At 42.1% G+C, this 21,777-nt stretch overlaps 1 protein-coding gene across 4 annotated transcripts in view; it reads left to right on the forward strand.

Annotated features, from left to right (window-relative positions):
* LOC132396489 (nipped-B-like protein) overlaps window positions 1-21,777 on the forward strand; it is a 531,210-nt gene that overhangs the window by 23,358 nt on the left and 486,075 nt on the right. The window lies entirely within an intron of this gene.

Genomic DNA, 21,777 nt, shown 5'->3' on the forward strand with positions numbered 1-21,777 from the left:
CTGTAACACAGCTACTTTTAAATATACATATGTATCGGTAACACACAAATTACGTTGCGTATACTTTTTTACTGAACAGTGCACGAACAACATTCCAATATCTCCTAACGACTGGTAAAAAAAATATATATACTGCAGCCTACCAGGAAAAGTTATTGATTGCCTTCTTCATCTTCCTCCTGCGCACTAAAACCATCAAAGTCCGCTTCTTCAGTGTCCGATCTCGTCACTCACTTCAGTCTCTTCGTTGTCGCTCTCACTTGAGCGCACGCGGTCCTCTTCATCACGCAGCAGTCCAGCCTTTCGAAACCCGTTGGTGATGGTGGATGTTGTGACACGGCTCCACGCATTTAGGATCCACTGGCAGACTTGAGTTAAAGATGCTCTTCGCATGCGTCCTGTTTTGGTAAAGGATTTCTCGCCGCTCGTCATCCAAGCCTCCCACTCAACGCGCAGCACCACTTTAAATGCCTGGTTCACGCTGATGTCCAGTGGCTGCAAATACTTCGTGGTGCCCCCAGGAATCACAGCTGGAATTGAGTTTGTACTCTTGATGGCAGCTTTCACTGAACTTTCATTGTCAGCTGCTTAAAAATCACCATCGGTGGAAGCTTTAGTCCGGATGCTGTGCAGCTCAGAACACAAGTAAAATGCGTTCTCTCATGGCCACTTGTTTTCAGTGTGATGGACGAGTCACCTTTTTTATTAACAGTCCGAGTGAGAGCCAGGTCAAACGTCAAAGGTACTTCATTCATATTTATGATATCTGGCCCGATGGAATTCTCCGCTATCTTTGTTTGAGTGAATGTGCGGAAGTTAGCAAGTTTTTCCTCGTGGTCGGGAAGGGAGCTGCTGACACAGAGTCGTGTGTACCCTGACGGACAGGCCTTTTCGTCTCATAAATCTAAAACACCACGATGGCCCACCTCTAAAATCTTCGATTTTCATTTTGGTGGCAATTGCTTTAGCCTTCAGTCTGATCTGCACGGTGGAAACACCGCGGCCGCCTGCTCTCTGTGTGTTAACCCAGTCTTCAAGAAAGTTTTCAAGTTCGGGCCATCTGCTGTGATTACCTCTGAAAGCTTTTGTCGTCTTTTTGCATTGACTCAGTTCTTCACGCTGACGTCTCCACCGTCTCACCATCGATTCATTTATGCCAAGATTATGTGCAGCAGCTCGATTTCCTTCTTCAACCGCCAGATTGATCGCCTTTAACTTAAAAGCTGCATCATATGCTTTTCTTCGAGTGTTTTCCTTGCTGATGAGGGTGAGTACAAATGACTGATATACAATAATTTAATTGTGAAAGTGCGCCTGATTTATCGTACAATTTCATTGGACCTCTGTGAACTACTCATCAATTTTATTGGTCTACTGTTACGAGGCAAAATGTTTTTGGCGGCATGAAAAAAAACATGCATTAGCCGCACCGTAGTATAGGCCGCAGTGTTGCCGCAGTGTTCAAAGCGTGGGAAAAAAAGTAGCGGCTTATAGTCTGGAATTTACGGTAGCTATTCCTGTCTCTGCACCATCCAAGTCTCTGTAATGTCCACAACATCATAGCTCCAAGTGCTGATCCACGCTCTTAAGCTCATACACTTTATTCATGATACTCCTCGCATTAAAATAGTCACACCTCAGACCATTGGACTGTGCTGGTCCATTCTCTATCACCTGCCTATCCTCCCTTTTGCACTGTTTCAAAATTTTCTCTATTTGTGACCCAGCCTCCTCCTCTTCCTCTGTCACTTCAGTTTGGTCCCCACCCCCAGCATTTCTAGTATAAACTCTCCCCAGTAGCCTTAGCAAGCCTCCCTGCCAGGATATTGGTCCTCTTCGGATTCAAGTGTAACCCGTCCTTTTTGTACAGGTTACACCTGCCACAGAAGTGGTCCCAATTATCCACAAATCCGAATCCCTGCCCCCTGCTCCAATTCCTCAGCCACACATTTATCCTCCTCCCTTTTCTTACCTACGTCGTTGGTACCAATATGTACCATGACTTCTGGCTATTCACTTTCCCACTTCAATTTATCGTGGACGGGATCAGAAACATCCTGGACCCAGGCACCTGGGAGGCAAACGACTATCCACGTTTCTTTCCTGCATCCACAGAATTGCCTATCTGACCCCCTAACTATAGAGCCCCCTATCACTGCTGCCATCCTTTTCCTTTCCCTATCCTTCTGAGCCACAGGGCCAGACTCTGTTGCAGAGGCACGACCACTGTTGCTTCCCCTAGGTAGGCCATCCCCGCCAACAGTACTCAAGCAAGAATACTTATTGTTAAGGGGGACAGCCACTGGGGTACTCTCTAGTACCTGCTTCTTGCCCTTCCCTCTCCTGACTGTAACCCACTTCTCTGTCTCTCTTGGTCCTGGGGTGACCACCTGCCTATAGCTCCTCTCTGTCACCTCACTCTCCCGACCAGGTGAAAGTCATTGAGCTGCAGCTCCAATTCCCTAACGCGGCTGCTAAGGAGCTACAACTTGATGAACCTGGTGCAGATATGGTTGTCCGGGAGACTGGGAGTCTCTAGGACCTCCCACCTCTGACACAGCACAGAAAATTGGCCTCGCACACATAATGTCTTTATTTTAAACAGATAACCTACCTGTCCTCGACCTGTTATCATCTAAGCCCCGTTGAGCCAAAGCCTTCCTAATCTGTCGCTCGTTCCTCTGACGCCCTCTCTGTAAATCTGTCTTTTTAAACTCTTCCCGCTGTTCTTACTGGCCGACCTCCATGCACTTGCGCAGTCGTGCCCCTTTCAAAGTACTGAAGAAATAACTGTCACCTTTTCAACTCTGCTGGCTTTTAAACTCTTCCCATTGGCCGACCTCCAAGTGCGGTTCTTCAAAGGTCCTCTGAAAGTTGTTTTGATTGAGATATGGTGCACAAAAACAGATCTTTCTTGAAATGAGTAGGCTCAGTCAGTAACCTGACCCTGTCTTATACAGGTGGCCCCCATTTTTTGAACGTTGGCTGTTACAGAAGACCTACGTCAGTACCTGATTTCGCTAACCAAAGGGGATTTTCACTATTATGGAAAAAAAAAGATGCCTGCTTTATACATGTGTGACCCCGAGAAAGACTACCATGACCGTGAAGCCTTGTGCGGGCAGTTGTGTGCGCATGCATGTACGTGCTGATTTTTTTTTCTCCAAATCAATTTCAGCTCGCAGTCTTCCCGATTTTTGATAAGTGAAACTACACCATACATAAAATATTTCTACTTTATATAGGCCGTATATTTATCATATCATTCCTGCTTTTACTATATTTTCGTGTTATTTGGTGTGATTTGGTAGGTTTTTTTTGGGTCTGGGAATGCTCAAAAAAATTTTCCCGTATAAATTAATGATAATTACTTCACTTTATGACATTTCGACTTACAAATGGTTTCATAGGAACGCTCTACCTTCGGATAGTGAGGGAAACCTGTATATGGCAAGGCAGCTGTACAACTCATACCTCCAATTTCATCTCATTCATTGGAACACCTGACACCAAATAGCTTTTGTACAAGGCATTACCCCAGAGGTTCACATACATTTTCAAACCTAGGGTGTGATTGTTAAATGGTGTACTCAGTACTGACAAAAAAAATAGTTGTTTGTGTCTCATTAGTTTAGGCAGATTGTGTTTGTCTATTAAGATCAGATCACATTATATCTTCCATCTAAACTGGAGGGACATTAATGTCCTAGCAGAGGGGTTTGTTGTTGATGGAGGTTTGGTGGGGTTTTAACTAGAATTGCAGGGTGATATAAAAACCAAGAAAGTAATGTTGAGACTTTATAAAGCACTGCTGAAGCCTCACTTGGAGTCTTGTGAGCAGTTTCGGGCCCCTATTAGAAATGATGTGCTGAAACTGGAAGAGGTTTCAAAGGCCTTAATAGAGTGGATTTGGAGAGGATGTTTCCTGTGATGGGAGAGTCTAAGACTAAGACAGAGGACACAACCTCAGAATAGAAAGTCGTCCTTTTAGAATAGAGATGAGGAGGAGTTTCTTTAGAGGGTGGTGATTATGTGGAATTCATTGTCACAGGCAGCTGTTGAGCCCAACTCTGTATTAATGTTAAAGGCAGAGGTTGTTAGATTCTTGATTGGTCAGAGCATGAGGGGTTGTGGGGGGAAGGCAGGAGATTAGGGCTGAGAGGAAACTTGGTCTAATTCTGGTCCTATATGTTAATGGTCTTATGACTAATGTGTGTGCGTGCGCGTTTATGTATATGTGTGTGTATATATGGTATACATGTGCACACGCACACACCCACCCAAGACATTTGCATAGTGCTGTATTTGTGAATGTGGAGTGGAAAGTGAGTTTGTCAATCTGGTGGGAACAAAAGATGTTGAGAATGTCGAGGGTGGAGTGACATGGGAGAGGTGTGATGGAGGATGTGTACCAGGAGCACTGTGCAAAAGTCACATAAAAATTTTTTGTAAAGCAAGGATGTTTTCAAAAGTAATGAAATGAAAAGTGTCTAAATATCGAAAATTAGTTAAAAGAGCATAAACAGTAAAATAACTAAATAAAATCATTATTTTTGTTGGACCATCCTTTGCCTTTAATCAGCATGAATATTCTTGGGTACATATGTGCAGTTTCTTCAGAAAGTTCCACTATTCTATCATGGCCGATCATGGATCCCACTCAATCCCATACACCTACCTTCTCACCATACCCTTTGATGCCCTGACCAATCAGGAAACAATCAACTTCTGCCTTAAATATATCCCCGGACTTGTCCTCTAATGCAGTCTGTGGCAGAGCATTCCACAGATTCACTACTTGCTGGCTAAAAAAAAATTCCTCCTTATTTTTGTTCTTAAAGTTGTCCCTCAACTTTGAGACTGTGCCCATGAGTTCTAGATACTCCAGCCAAAGGAAAAATCTTCTCCACCTCCACCCTATCTAGTCCTTTCAACATTTGGTAGGTTTCAAAGAGATGCTCCTGCTGAATTTGAAGTTATTGTGTGTAGTTCTGGTCAACTATATACAGGAAAGATATCAATAAGCTTGAGAAAGTTTACAAAGATATTGGCAGGACTTGAGGACCTAAGTTATAAGGAAAGTTTGAATGTTAGGACTTTATTACTTAGAGTGCAGAGGAATGATAAGAAGATCTGATAAAGGTATACAAAAATATGATGGCATAGATAGGGTGAGTAGATGCAGGCTCTTCTCCATCAGGTTGGGGAAGACTATAATCATTCATTGCCTTAGAGTGAAAGGTGAAATATTTAAGGGGAATATGAAAAGGTACTTTACTCAAAAGGTAGTGCGAGTGTAGAAAGAGCTGCCAGCAGAAGTTGTAAATGTTATTTCAATTGTAACATTTAATAGAAATTTGGATAGGTACAAGGATGAGAGGGAATAGAACATTACAGCACAGAAACAGGCCCTTCGGCCCTTCTTGGCTGTGCTGAACCTTTTTTCTGCCTAGTCCCACTGACCTGCACCTGGACCATATTCCTCCATACCCCTTTCATCCAAGTTTTTATCAAACGTTAAAAGTGAGCCTGTATTTACCACTTCCATCTGGCAGCTCATTCCACACTCCCACCACTCTGTGTGAAGAAGCCCCCCTGCTAATGTTCCCTTTAAACTTTCCCCCCTTCACCCTTAACCCATGTCCTCTGGTTTTTTCCTTCCCTAACCTTAGTGGAAAAAGCCTGCTTGCATTCACTCTATCTATACCCATCATAATTTTATGTACCTCTATCAAATCCCCCCTCATAATTTTGTGCATATTTATCAAATCTTCCCTCAATCTCCCAAACTACAGGGAATAAAATCCTAACCTATTCAACCTTTCCTGGAGGTCCTCATGTCCCAGCAACATCCTTGTAAATTTTCTCAGCATTCTTTCAATCTTAATTTACACAGTACTCCAAATTAGGCTGTACAACTTCAGCATAACCATCCTACTTAATGACGGCCAATGTGCCACAAGCTTTCTTTACGATCTGTTGTTCACCATGCAAGTCCTACCTTGTTTTGCCCTTCTGAAGTGCAATACCACACACTAGTTTGCATTAAATTCCGTCTGTCATTTTTCCAGCTGGTCCAGAACCGTCTGCAAGCTTTGATAGTGTTCCTCACTGTCCACTGTGCACTTAATCTTGGTGTCATCCGTAAATTTGCTGATTCAGTATACCACATTATCATCCAGATTGTTGATGATAAACAATGGACTCTGAATTGAACCCTTTGGCACCAGTAACGGGCCTTCAGTGAGAGAGGCTACGATGTACTACCACTCTCTGGTTTCTCCCGCAAAGCCAATGTTGAAAATCCAATTTACTACCTCATCCTGAATATCAAGTGACTGAACCTTCTTGACCAATCTTCCATGTGGGACCTTATCAAAGGCCATGTAGACAACATCCACAGTCTTGCCCTCATTAACTTCCCTCGTAACATCCTCAAACAACTATATAAGATTTGTTAGACACTACCTACCACACACAAAGCCATATTAACTATTCCTAATCAGTCCCTGTCTATCAAAGTGCACATATATCCAGTCCCCTAGAATAACTTTCAAGAACTTGCCTGCTACTGATGACAGGCTCACTGGCCTATAATTTCCTTTCTTATTCTTTAGGGCCTTTCTTAAACAATGTAACCACATTAGCTATATTCCAATGCAACGACACCTCACCAGTCGTTATGCATGTTTTAAATATCTGTGCTTGGGGCGCCTGCAATTTCTGTTCTTGCTTCATACAGAGTCTGTGGGAATGCATTGACTGGGCTAATTTGCCTTACTTCTGTAGATTGTGACTGTCTCCCAAGTAAATGCAGATGCAAAAAAATCAATTTTAAGATCTTCATCTCTTTCGGCTCCATGTATAGATGAGCACTCTGACCTTTCAGAGGAAGCTATCTTTTGCCCCATGCTATCCTTTTGCTGTTAATATATCTGTAGAACCCCTTGAGATTGACCTTTACCTTTTCTACTAGAGCAGCCTCAAACCTTTTAACTCTCCTGATTTCATTAAGTGTTCCCTTGCATTTCTTATACACTTCAAGTGGCTCATTGGCTCGTTCTTCTCTGTACCTGCTGTGCACTTTTCTTAACTAGGGCCTCAATATTTCATTTTAAAAAAATGACCTGCCTTTTAGTTTGATAGGAACATGTAAACACTGTAACTCATAAATTTGTGGTTTGAGACAGAGGGAGAAAAATGGAGACAAGCTTTTTTTAAACTCAGAGGTTATTTATCTTTCACATTTCCTCTGCCCTAGAAAAGATCCCAATGTTCCAAAAGACTGAATCTCGCCAGCCTGTACCAACTGTTCAGCCTTTTCCTGTTTTCTAGCGTCTGACATTGGAGTAATCCATAGATTACCGTCCTAAATAAAGGCCCTACATTTTTGTTTGTGGGAAATGTTTTATTAATTAAAATTTTGTAAGTTGAACTGTTTGCTCACTCCTGTGTATTATATTGCATGGAGACTGGTTAGTGAAATTTAGTTGATACATTATAGTGAAAAATCATAAATTAAATTATTGTAATTTGAGGAATTGTATATGCAATTTGTATTTGTGGCAGGTATAGCAGAGGAATGCATTTCTAACATTGCCTGCAGAAAAGGGAACATGAGTTTTACTTCTCACCACAAGTTGTGTTTAGAAACATCTTTGTGTAATAAAATAGTTCATTGTTATTGCTTCATGCATTAACTTCCATCTAAGTGACTGGTAGGTCTATGTAATATGCAAAACAATCTTTCACTACCCATTGTTCACTACATTTATTTTATAGAGTCGCAGAATTGTGGAGTTAGGAAGTGGATCCTTTGGCAGCCATGTTTATGCCAACTCTTCCCCATCTGCTGTAATCCCATTTGTTCACATTGGGATCTTCCATGTCTTGACTATCAAATGTCTGTCTAAATGTAGCTTAAACATAATGATTGTATCTGGTTCCACCACTATTTGGTAGCACATTCCTTTAAAAAAAACCTTCAGACCCCTTTAAATTCTATCTCACATTCTGTCTGTTGTATTTTGTATACCTCTACCATGGGAAAAAAAATTCTGACTATCTATGCAGGGTGACAACGGATAATACAAGAGGATGCTCTTTTAATGTAATTGGAGGAAGTAAAGGGAGATGTCCCGCAGCTTTTTTTTCACAGAGTGGTAAGTGCCTGGAATATACTGTCAGTGGTGTTGGTAGAAGCAGATACGTTAGGAATATTTAAGAGACTCATTGATGGGCATGGACGAAAGAAATATGGAGGGCTATGTAGGATAGAAGGGTTAGATTGACTTCCAACTCAGGCTACATCCAGGTGAGTCTCCTCTGCACTGTGCCCACAGTCTTCATATAGCAGATACCTGAATTACCAGTGAATAGTAAATTTTCAACCTGATATTTCAATTATTGTGGTTTTTAATGTTCCAATGGACAGAAGGCCTGTAATCTATCCCAAAGACTGTCTTCACTGCCCTGCTTTTACTTTTAAGGAACTGTGGACTAGGACCCCCAGGTTTCTTTGTTCACGATCACTCCTTCGTTCCCTACCATTTAATGTATACTGCATGTCCTAACCTCACTTGACTTCCCAAAATACATACCTTGTGTTAGTCAGGACTATCTTCTGTCTGCCAATTCACTGACCAACTGCACCTGAGTCGTAACAGAGATTGGTGTGCAGGCAGGATTTGTGTCAAAGGTAAATTCTCTGGAACGTTACTGCATTTGTTGCTAATTACATGAGATTGTACTAGGCATTTTGATTCCCTGGACAATTATTTCAAATCAGAACCAGGTTTCTGATGAAAAATATTTTTGTGAACTTGTGTTGCCTTGGATTTTCAGCATCTGCAGAATTTCTTGAGTTTTGTGAAATTTGTTTTGTGCCAACGGTATAGTGCAAGACATAAAAATTGCTGTAAGCTACAAATATAAATAGTGCAAGAGAGGAATAGTGAGATAGTATTCACGGACTGTTCATAAATCTGATGATTGAAAGAGAGAAGATGTTTCAGAGGAGGCTGTGCTTTTATCATCTGCATCATCTGTGATCCTGTGCATTGTGGTCTCCAGACCAGGCCATGATGCAACCAGTCCAAGTGTACTCGACTGTACAACTGTAGAAATTTGCAAGATGCTTTTAGTGACACAACAAATCTTAAACTCTTCAGGATTGCATCTGTGCATTAACCAAAAGGGTAGATGAAAGTAAGGCAATGGATGTTGTCTACATGCAAGGACTTAAACAAGGTCTTTGACAAGTCCCTCATGACAGTCTAGTCTGGAAATTTTCCCTGATGGAATTCAGAGTCACCTAGATAGCTGGATTCAAAACTCCTGGAAACAGATGATAGTTGAAGATTGTTTCTCAGAATGGAAGCTGGTGTTGGGAACCTTGTTATCCATTATTTGTATATGTGAACGCTGAAGGCTATTGTAGGTTATAGGAGGATCTTGATTGGTTAGGGTAATGGGCTGTGAGCTATCTCACAGATAGCTGTGAGATGATGCATTTTGAACAATCAAACCAGTCTATATCTTAACAGTAAACAATAGGGCACAACAGTGTTGTAGAACAGAGGTACTTGGGAGCATGAGTACACTGAAACCCTATTTAATGCTGAGGATGCATTGCTTGGAGGTGGTATGCTGTGTAAATCAGCGCTCTAAAGGGTTATTGTAACATTACGTAAATGGATATGTATGACTGATGAAGGAAAATCAAGCCCTAGTTAAGTGTACATGATACATTATTTTATGCACACACAATAATTTGTGGAGTAACAACATGCAAATAGCCCTAACCTGTATGTCAGTGGGACAGTAACACATCGTGACAGTAACACATTGCAACAGCAACAGAAGGAAGCAGGTGGTGGATACATCTTAGAGGAGGGACCAGGATGTGGGTCTTCTAACTTTGGCTTCTTCAAGTAGGTGTCAAGATTTGACTCCCTTTTCTTAAGCTTCCTCTCATGAAACAGTCCTTGTAGCAGGAAATCACATCGAGAACACCTCTCTTTGCCCTGTTGCTTCGCTGTCAGTCAGGGCCATTGTCGATGAACTAGTCTGTGACTTGCGTGATCGTGGTGATAGTGCTGGGGTTTCTTGCTGGTGTTTTCTCTTCTCCATCTGTGTCCTAAAATTCACCAGGATGCGTTGTTCTGCCAATTCTCGAAGCTCTTTGTTATTAAGACTCTCACGATGAGAATGCAGTAACTCTTCAACATTGCTAACATCCTCTCATCCTGCTTCATTGTCCAGTTCAGTGATGTTTTAGACGACTAATTCAACCTGAAATCCTAGGATGTCATTGCATGCTTCTGGCCTAGATTCTTCCACATTCCGTTTATGGATTTTGAAGTTACTCTGATGTCGAGCACTACTTTCATGATGTCGTAGTTTTTCCAAAATTGCCTGATGGATTGTTTGTGTTGTCATTTTTTTTATCTCTATAAGTTGCTTGAATGTCACTTTAAAATACTATATTGCTCCATTGGTTGGAGTAATGAAATGGTGTTGGGTGGAAGGTAAACTACTTCTACAGGAATGCAAGTCCTCAGGGTGGCTTGGGGCATTATCAGCACCAATGATGCTGTAGGTTCAAGGTCATGCTCCCTAAATACCACATCACTGCTGGAGAAAAATGTGAAACAATCCATTTTTGGAAAATACCAATTGCAACCCAGGTTTTCTTGTTTGATTTCCTAATTACTGGTAGACTTGATTTTTAAAATGCCTTTCATTGCTCGTGGTGTTTCAGAGTGATGCACAATCATTGGTTTTATCTTAATGCCACCTAGCAATGGCTCCTAGCAAGAGAGTTGACTGGTCCTCTGCAGCTTTGAACCCAGGTACACATTTTTCTTCTCGGGAGATGAAAGTATGAGGAGGAATTCTTTTCCAAAATAGGCCCATTTCATCCACATTACTCCATGAGTGGTAGCGGTCTTTTCTTCAGGGTAGGGAGCATAAATAATGGGGTGAGAGGAGAAAGATGTAAAAGGACCCGAGGGACAACTTTTTCTTGCACTGTGTGTTATGTGGAATGAGCTGCCAGAGGGAGTGGTTGAGCAGTTGTAGTAGTTTTGTTGAAGCGCTTGTATAGATTCATGGGGATGGAGGGATGATTGAGCTTGGTGGGTACTGTGATTGGCATGGACTGGTTGGGCCTATATCCTCTGTATTGCTCTACGACTCCCAAGAATTAAATTCTGCATTCTTTTCAATTTGTTAGCTCATGTTTGTGTTGCGAAGCATTTAATCTATAGTTTTAAGATTTTGATTTGAGTTGAATAACGGCATTCTGCTATAGTAGAGTACAATGACATTATTCTAAGCCACTAATAAAATTGCAAAAAGGCAGCAAAGTCTGTAGGGCGAACTTGTGTGCAAATGAAGTTCTGGTAATGTGGGGCTAACTCTAAAACATGCAATCAGTTGGGAATAAAACTTCAGTTTGGCATTTTTTTGCTGTTGTTAAAGAAGTGTGCTATTATCCCTTGGTCTCTCATGCCAATCACTAAATTGAAAGGATTCATGGTAATTTGGATTCAGAATTGGCTTGCCCATAGAAGACATAGGGTAGTGGTCGGCAGACTTTATTCTGTGATTTGTGGTAGTTTACAGATCTCTCTTCTGGGACTTCTGCTGTTTGTGATCATTTGTAAATGGCATGGTGGGTTAGTAAACTCAAACACAATTATTAGTATTATGCATTGTGGAGAAGATTGCTGAAGGTTAGAACAGGATATAGATCAGTTGCAAAAATAGATGGAGAAATTGCAGATGGAGTTTAGACTGTCTAGTTCTGAGATGCTGCACTTTGGGAAATCAAATATAAAGGAATAGTACAATGATAAAAGGAAGGCCCCTTAAAGGGTTGATGTACCATGGAGTCTCCGTAGCTCCCTGAAAGCAGCTGCACTAGTTGATAGGGTGAGAAAGAGCGCAGATGACTTGTTTGCCTTTATTGACCATTGAGTCCAAGAATTTTGCAGCCTTATAAAACTAATTAGGCTGCACCTGTAATATGCATTTAATTTTGGTTGCATTATAGGAAGGATGTCGAAGCTTTGAAGAGAATGCAGAAGAGCTTTACCAGGATTCAACCTGGATTAGAGAGCATTGGCAATGATGTGAGGTTAAACAAAAGTTTGTTTTCTCGAGAGTGGCAGAGGCTTTGGAGAAATCAGAGCCAGAAAGCTAATTCAACAGAGCATTGATTTAAAGTGAGAGGGTATAAGGTCAAAGGAGATGTATGGGATAGGTGCTTTTGTTTTACACTGGTGAGTCCCTGGAATGCATTGCTAGGTGTTTTAGTGATGGAAAATATAATAGAAGCATTTAAAAAGTTTTTCAACTCATCAGCATCTTATAAAGTTGTCTTAGTGAGCAAGGGCTTTTCTACACGAGAGGTGTACAAGATGATAGGAGACATAGATTGAGTAGATACCCAGTCACTTTTTCCCCAATGTGTACTTTTAAGTTGATTGTAGGAATGTATAGAGAAGATGATGGGAGGTTAGTTAGGAAGGTTCAATCGTTAGGTATTAATATTGAAGTAGTAAAATGGATTCAACAGTGGCTGGATGGGAGATGCCAGAGAGTAGTGGTGGATAACTGTTAGTCAGGTTGGAGGCCGGTGACTAGTGGTGTGCCTCAGGGATTTGTACTGGGTCCAATATTGTTTTGTCATATACATTAATGATCTGGATGATGGGGTGATGAATTGGATTAGTAAGTATGCAGATGATACTAAGGTAGGTGGCATTGTGGATAATGAAGTAGGTTTTCAAAGTTTGCAGAGAGATTTAGGCCAGTTAGAAGAGTGGGCTGAACGATGGCAGATGGAGTTTAATGCTGATAAGTGTGGGATGCTACATTTTGGTAGGAATAATCAAAATAGGACATTCATGGTAAATGGTAGGGCATTGAAGAATGCAGTAGAACAGAGTGATCTAGGAATAGTTCCCTGAAGGTGGAATCGCATGAGGATAGGGTGGTGAAGAAAGCTTTTGGTATGCTGGCCTTTATAAATCAGAACATTGAGTATAGGAGTTGGGTTGTAATGTTAAAATTGTACAAGACGTTGGTAATGCTGAATTTGGAGTATTGTGTACAGTTCTGGTCACCAAATTATAGGAAAGATATCAACAAATAGAGTACAGAGAAGATTTACTAGAATGTTACCTGGGTTTCAGCACCTAAGTTACAGGGAAAGGCTGAACAAGTTATGTCTTTATTCTTTGGAGGGTAGAAGGTTGAGGGGGGACTTGATAGAGGTATTTAAAATAAAGAGGGGGATAGATCGAGTTGACGTGGATAGGCTTTTTCCATTGAGAGTAGGGGAGATTCAAACAAGAGGACATGAGTTGAGAGTTAGGGGGCAAAAATTTAAGGGTAACATGAGGGGGAATTTCTATACACAGAGAGTGGTAGCTGTCTGGAATGAGCTTCCAGTAGAAGTGGTAGAGGCAGGTTCGGTATTGTCATTTAAAATAAAATTGGATAAGTATATGGACAGATTATGGGCTGGGTGCAGGGCAGTGGGACTAGATGAGTGTAAGCGTCGGCACAGACTAGAAGGGCCAAGATGGCCTGTTTCCGTGCTGTAATTGTTATATGGTTATATGTCAAGTTAGTTTTTTTTCCTAAGTGACTGTGTGGAACGTGTTGCCAGGGGTGGTGTTAGAGGCAGATACATTAGGACAGGGGTCGGCAACGTTTACCACTGAAAGAGCCAATATGGACCCATTTCCCACAGAAAAGAAATCACTGGGAGCCACAAAACCCGTTTGACATTTAAAATGAAATAACACTGCATACAATGGTTTTATTTTTGCCTTTATGCTATGTATAAACAAACTATAATGAGTTGCATTTATGAAATTGATGAACTCCTGCAGAGAAAACGAAATTACATTTCTGCATGCAAGAAAAACATTTTGAACTCCGAAAAAAAAGACGTTGGGTTGAAGGTTACTCTATAGTTAGCCTACCTTGGATCGAAGAATTAAAAGAAAGCGCGCACTGGTGGGTGTCAGGCATTGGCAGTGGTGTTGTATATTAATAGCGATAAAAAAACACGTTGTAGCGGTGTGCTACACGCAGCGCTAAAATAACGACACTGCAGTCAAAGATAACTTTATTCGAACTAAACAGCCTTGCTTTAAAGCCTCCCTCAACCCGTCCCCGTGGGCGCGGATGCTCCAAAAGACACGTACTCACAAACCTCCGTAGGCTATCTCCCTTAGCCGGAACGGTGGCTAATTGTGAGCCGGTTCGGATGTGCCAGGAAATGGGGTCTCCACAACGTTTTATTTAGATTGTACAAGATCACCATAATATTCAAATTTCGAATTACATTTCAAAAACTAACAAACCACGGGGAGCCGCAGCACAGAGATGAAAAAGCTGCATGCGGCTCCGGAGCCGCGGGTTGCCGACCCCTGCATTAGGATGTTTAAGAAACTCCTAGATAGGTATTTGGATGATAGAGGAAGGGAAGGATTAGATTGATCTTTGAGAGGTTAAAAGGTTAGCACAGCATGGACTGAAGGGTTTGTACTGTGCTGTAATGTTCTATGTTCAATATACAGAAAATGGAGGTGGTTAGACATTGGTTAGTTTAGTTACCATTTAATTACTAATTGGCTTGGCACAATGTACTGGGCTGAAAGACCGTTTTTTGGGCTGCAATGGTCTGTGTTTAGGTTTTATATTAGACTTTTTTGTTTAGGAACCAAAGCATTTGCACAGTGAAATATACTCAGTAGCCAGTTTATTAGGAGTGTACCTAATAACATGGCCACAGGTGTGGAACCTTGTGTAGTCTTCACACCAGTAGCGTGTAGCTATTTAAGTAACTGTGGCCTTCCTGTCAGCTTGAACCAGCCTGGTCTTTCTCCCCTGCCCTCATTAACAAGATGTTTTTGCTTGCAGCCCTGTTGCTTATTGGAATGTTCTGATTTTTGAATCATTCTTGTAAACTCTAGAGTAGTGGTCGCCAACCCGTCGATCGCGATCGACTGGTTGATCTTTGAGACTTTCCCAGTAGATCCCGAAAAAAAAAAAAGAAAGAAAAATAAATACACAAATACTGTTGTGAGATTGTTTCTGTGTTGCAGGGTTTTAGTTTGGTTCTTTCTGCACAGTGTACTTCAGTGGTCCCCAACCACCGGGCCGCGAGGAAACAATATGAGTCAGTTGCACCTTTCCTCATTCCCTGTCGCGCTCACTGTTGAACTTGAACCCATGCGAAGTCATCAGTCGCCTAAATCCAGTGATGCCCTAGTGCCAGGGATCACTGGTTGGCCTCGGGTGGCTGGCGGGAAATGCTGTTGTTACTGGCCTAGAGCGCAGACAGATGGGCGCTGCCTCTAAACATGTTAACCACACCGAATGTTTGTGGGGAACCCGGTACTGAAATATTCGCAGACGACCTAATTCAGGCTCGGGGTTTTCTAAGTAGCAGAGCAGCAACCTTGCTGCGATCTACTGAAAGTCATCCCTTCAGCCAAACTTTTATCGGCCGATAGATCCTACCTACCTACGGGGTAGGTACCTACCTACTTCGCTTGCTTGGTCGCTCTCTCCGGACTGCAACAGCCTTGGCCCTGGCGCAGGGACTTCCGGCCCTGACCTTGTCCTCACACCCCACTCACGACCAGCCGCACCTGGCCAAGGTGTCTGTCCGCGGACGGGCAGGAAGTTGAAGTTCGAGCCTGGAGACTGTCTAATGAGGCAATGAAGCCCTCAAAACAGCTTCGGCAGCTTGAGTCCAAGCACCCTGCACTTAAAGACAAACCCACTGAGTTTTTTCAGCAGAAAAAACGTGAGCAAGAAGAACAGAAGCAAGTGCTGATAGCAACGTAAACTAAATTGAACTAAATTGCGGAATAGATTGGACATGCCCGAGAATTGCTGTATTCCGGTCATGTTTAAAACCCCCCCCCCCCCCCCCCCACCTCTTGACTGGTCCGCAAGAATATTGTCAATATTAAACCAGTCTGCATTGCAAAAAAAATGGTGGTGACCCCTGGTGTACATACATTATTTCTACTTCCGGGTTGCGGGGTTTTACTTCCAGTCTTTTCTGCCTGGTGCGCATGCGTGTAACTAATCGATTTGTGGTCAATCTTGCCGTTCACTAAGGCCGAGGTAGGGATTCTTGGGTTTAAAAAGGTTGGCGACCACTACTGTAGAGACTTGTGCGTGAAAATCCCAGGAGATCTTAAACCATGCCATGTGGTACCAACAGTCATTCACTCACATTACATTTCTTTTCACATTCTATTTGGTCTGAACATCAGCTGAACCTGTTGACCTTGTCTGCATGCTTTTATGCATCGAGTTGCTGCCACATGATTGGCTGATTAAGTACATTAATGAGCAGGTGTACCTGATAAAAGTGGTAATTGAGTATATGTGCTAATGTAATATGAGCAAATGCCAGAACTGCTCAGCAGGTTAGGAAGCATCTGTCGAGAGAGGGAGAGAGAGAGATACAAGTTAATGTTAATGTAAAAGATAAAGTCAATGACATTTCAGAAGAAGAGCAGTGGAACTTAATTTTAATGGTATGTTTTAGTTTTTGAGGTGCACTCTACATTTCTATCATTAAAGATCGTCCTTTCAATCCCCAGTGATGTGAAATGCTTTGAACTAGATGAGGTACTGTTTTCAGTGACACCAAATAGGTGTTTTGTTGTAAAGTCTTGTACATAGATGCTCCCTATAAAACTGCAGCTGGTATTAAGGTGCAGCTAGAAAAAGTTTGCAAAACTTGTAAGATTTTTTTGTAGTATGGTATTTCAATATACTCTTCAATTAATAAATAAAATAAAAAGTTGTGATTTATTTCAGTTTTCATTCTACCTGTTCATAGTATGCATATTAGAAAAAAAACATTTTTCTAGGCAGTGTAGAAGTTTCTTTCTCAGAGCAATTTCTTGCTCAGGTCTTTGTAGCTGTTTAACAAAAAAATAGAGCGAGCGTTGCACATTGAAACAGGCCATTCAGCCTACCACTTCCATGCTGATCCGCGGGTACCCATCTATATTAATCCTGTTCTATAATCTACTTTATATAATTGCACTGCTGTTTAATAAAACACTGGTTATGTCAGACTTAGGAGTATTCTATGTAGTTCTGGTCATCAAGCATAGGAAGGATTGATTGCACTGGAGATGGTGTCAAGAAGAATCAGAATCAAGTCTAATATCACTGGCATATAACCATATAACAATCACAGCACGGAAACAGGCCATCTTGGCCCTCCTAGTCCGTGCCGAACCCTTAATCTCACCTAGTCCCACCTACCCGCACTCAGCCCATAACCCTCCACTCCTTTCCTGTCCATATACCTATCCAATTTTACCTTAAATGACACAACTGAACTGGCCTCTACTACTTCTACAGGAAGCTCATTCCACACAGCTATCACTCTTTGAGTAAAGAAATACCCCCTCGTGTTTCCCTTAAACTTCTGCCCCCTAACTCTCAAATCATGTCCTCTAGTTTGAATCTCCCCTACTCTCAATGGAAACAGCCTGTTCACGTCAACTCTATCTATCCCTCTCAAAATTTTAAATACCTCGATCAAATCTCCCCTCAACCTTCTACGCTCCAATGAATAGAGACCTAACTTGTTCAACCTTTCCCTGTAACTTAATTGCTGAAACCCAGGTAACATCCTAGTAAATCGTCTCTGCACTCTCTCTAATTTATTGATATCTTTCCTATAATTCGGTGACCAGAACTGCACACAATATTCCAAATTTGGCCTTACCAATGCCTTGTACAACTTTAGCATTGCATCCCAACTTCTGTACTCAATGCTTTGATTTATAAAGGCCAGCGTTCCAAAAGCCCTCTTCACCACCCTATCTACATGAGACTCCATTTTCAGGGAACTATGCACAGTTATTCCTAGATCTCTCTGTTCCTCTGCATTCCTCAATGCCCTACCATTTACCCTGTATGTTCTATTTGGATTATTCTTGCCAAAATGTAGAACCTCACACTTCTCAGCATTAAACTCCATCTGCCAACGTTCAGCCCATTCTTTTAACCGGCATAAATCTCCCTGCAAGCTTTGAAAATCCACCTCATTATCCACAACACCTCCTACCTTAGTATCATCGGCATACTTACTAATCCAATTTACCACCCCATCATCCAGATCATTTATGTATATTACAAACAACATTGGGCCCAAAACAGATCCCTGAGGCACCCCGCTAGTCACCGGCCTCCATCCCGATAAACAATTATCCACCACTACTCTCTGGCATCTCCCATCTAGCCACTGTTGAATCCATTTTATTACTCCAGCATTAATACCTAACGACTGAACCTTCTTAACCAACCTTCCATGTGGAACTTTGTCAAAGGCTTTGCTGAAGTCCATATAGACTACATCCACCGCCTTACCCTCGTCAACATTCCTCATAACTTCTTCAAAAAATTCAATAAGGTTTGTCAAACATGACCTTCCACGCACAAATCCATGCTGGCTACTTCTAATCAGATCCCGTCTATCCAGATAATTATAAATACTATCTCTAAGAATACTTTCCATTAATTTACCCACCACTAATGTCAAACTGACAGGTCTATAATTGCTAGGCTTCCTTCTAGAACCCTTTTTAAACAATGGAACCACATGAGCAATACGCCAATCCTCCGGCACAATCCCCGTCAGACATCTTAAAGATCTCCGTCAGAGCTCCTGCTATCTCTACACAAACTTCCCTCAAGGTCCTGGGGAATATCCTATCAGGACCCAGAGATTTATCCACTTTTAAATTTCTTAAAAGCGCCAGTACTTCCACCTCTTTAATTGTCATTGGTTCCATAACTTCCTTACTTGTTTCCCACACCTTACACAATTCAATATCCTTCTCCTTAGTGAATACCGAAGAGAAGAAATCGTTCAAAATCTCTCCCATCTCCCTCGGCTCCACACATAGCTGACCACTCTGATTCTCTAAGGGGCCAATTTTATCCCTCACTATCCTCTTGCTTTGAATATAACTGTAGAAACCTTTCGGATTTACTTTCACCTTATTTGCCAAACCAACCTCGTATCTTCTTTTAGCTTTTCTAATCTCTTTCTTAAGATTCCTTTTACATTCTTTATATTCCTCGAGCAATTCCTTTACTCCATGCTGCCTATATCTATTGTAGACATCCCTCTTTTTCTGAACCAAATTTCTAATATCCCTTGAAAACCATGGTGCTTTCAAACCTTTAACCTTTCCTTTCAACCTAACAGGAACATAAAGATTCTGTACCCTCATAATTTCACCCTTAAATGACCTCCATTTCTCTATTACATCCTTCCCATAAAACAACTTGACCCAATCCACTCTCTCTAAATCCCTTCGCATCTCCTCAAAGTTAGCCTTCCTCCATTCAAAAATCTCAACTCTAGGTCCTGTCCTGTCCTTCTCCATAATTATATTGAAGCTAATGCTATTGTGATCACTGGACCCGAAGTGCTCCCCAACACATACATCTGTCAGCTGACCTATCGCATTCCCTAACAGGAGATCCAACACTGCCCCATCTCTAGTCGGTACTTCTATGTATTGTTACAAAAAACTATCCTGCACACATTTCACAAACTCTAAACCATCCAGCCCTTTTACAGAATGAGCTTCCCAGTCTACGTGTGGAAAATTAAAATCTCCCACAATCACCACCTTGTATTTACTACAAATATCTGCTATCTCCTTACACATTTGCTCTTCCAACTCACGCTCCCCATTAGGTGGCTTATAATACACTCCTATCAGTGTTACTGCACCTTTCCCATTCCTCAATTCCACCCAAATAGCCTCCCTAGAGGAGCTCTCTAATCTATCCTTCCAAAGCACCGCCATAAGATTTTCTCGGACAAGCAATGCAACACCTCCTCCTCTGGCCCCTCCTACTCTATCACACCTGAAGCAACTAAATCCAGGAATATTTAGTTGCCAAACACACCCTTCCTGCAACCATGTTTCACTAATAGCTACAACATCATAATTCCAGGTATCAATCCACGCTTTAAGCTCATCCACCTTTCTTACAATGCTCCTAGCATTAAAATAGATACATTTAAGATACTCTCCATCTCCTCCTCTCTTTCCATCCCTAACAATGCATTCAAATTTATTATCCTTTTCTTTCTTCTCCCCTACATCTTTGGGCTGAGCGCATCCCTTCTCCATCACCTGCCTTTCCTCCCTCACACACTGTCTATTTACTTGCTCCACTGGTGAACTAAACTCCTCTCCCATAGTCTCCTCAAATAGTCTCCCGCCCCCCCCCCCCCATCTTACTAGTTTAAAGTCCGCCCTGTAGCCCTAGCAAACCTCCCTGCTAGGATATTGGTCCCCCCACGATTCAAGTGTAACCCGTCCTTCTTGAACAGGTCACTCCTGCCCCAGAAGAGGTCCCAATGATCCAGAAACTTGAATCCCTGCCCCCTGCTCCAATCCCACAGCCACGCATTCATCCTCCACCTAATTCTATTCCTACTCTCACTGTCGCGTGGCACAGGCAGTAATCCCGAGATTACTACCTTTGCGGTCCTTCTTCTTAACTGCCTTCCTAACTCCCTATACTCTCGTTTCAGGACCTCTTCCCCTTTCCTTCCTATGTCATTGGTACCTACATGTACCACGACCTCTGGCTCTTCACCCTCCCACTTCAGGATATCTTGGACGCGATCAGAAACGTCCCGAACCCGGGCACCAGGGAGGCAAATTACCATCCGGGACTCCCGGTCACCTCCACAGAAACGCCTGTCTGAGCCCCTGACTATTGAGTCCCCTATTACTATGGACCTCTTTCTTCTTACCCTACCCTTCTGAGCTACAGGGCCGTCCTCTGTGCCGGAGGCTCGGCCACTGTCACTCCCACCAGGTAGGCTGTCCCCCCCAACAGTACTCAAACATGAGTACTTATTGTCAAGGGGTACAGCCACTGGGGTACTCTCTGGTACCTGCCTCTTCCCCTTCCTGACTGTAACCCACCCATCTGCCTCCCGTGGTCCCGGAGTGACCACCTGCCTGTAACTCCTCTCTATCACCTCCTCACTCTCCCTGACCAGGCGAAGGTCATCGAGCTGCTGCTCCAGTTCCCTAACTCGGTCCCTCAGGATCTGCAGTTCTGCATTGTTGTGCAATGTGTTGCTTTGCCAGCAGTACATTGCAGTACATAATGTAAGAAAGCTAAATTAAGATAAGAACATATAAGACTGCATTTTATGAGTGATTAATGCAGAAAAATGGGTAATAGCAAAGGTTTCACAAACTTTCTTGCAGCTGTATGTCAGTCATTCAGCTTGCTTTTACTATTAAGTGCTGATCACTCTGCATGTAGTGTTGGCATACAAATATCTGAAGTTTAGATTTACTTTTGATTAGAATGATCTGGACAATAGAGAAGGATTAGAACTTTTTACAATGACTGGAGTCATGAAAGAATATTTTTGTAATTGGATACATACAGATGGACTGCTTTGTCACAAACCATTCATCAGTTTTAATAGAAAAATAGATAAATAACCAAAAAAGAAGATTGAAGTGCTGTGGGGTAGGCATCGCAGTTTTTTTTAACATGGAGCAAATGTAAATGTAAAATTAGTGTAAGATTCTGCAGATGCTGAGAGTTACACACAAAATGCTGGAGGAGTGTCCATGGAAAGGAATAAAGAGTTGACATTTTGGGCTGAGACCTTTCATCAGGTCTTGGTGCTGTTGTTTTATAATCTCTAGTTCTATA

The sequence above is a fragment of the Hypanus sabinus genome, chromosome 7 (genome assembly GCF_030144855.1).
Source record: "Hypanus sabinus isolate sHypSab1 chromosome 7, sHypSab1.hap1, whole genome shotgun sequence".
Classification (NCBI taxonomy): Eukaryota; Metazoa; Chordata; class Chondrichthyes; order Myliobatiformes; family Dasyatidae; genus Hypanus; species Hypanus sabinus.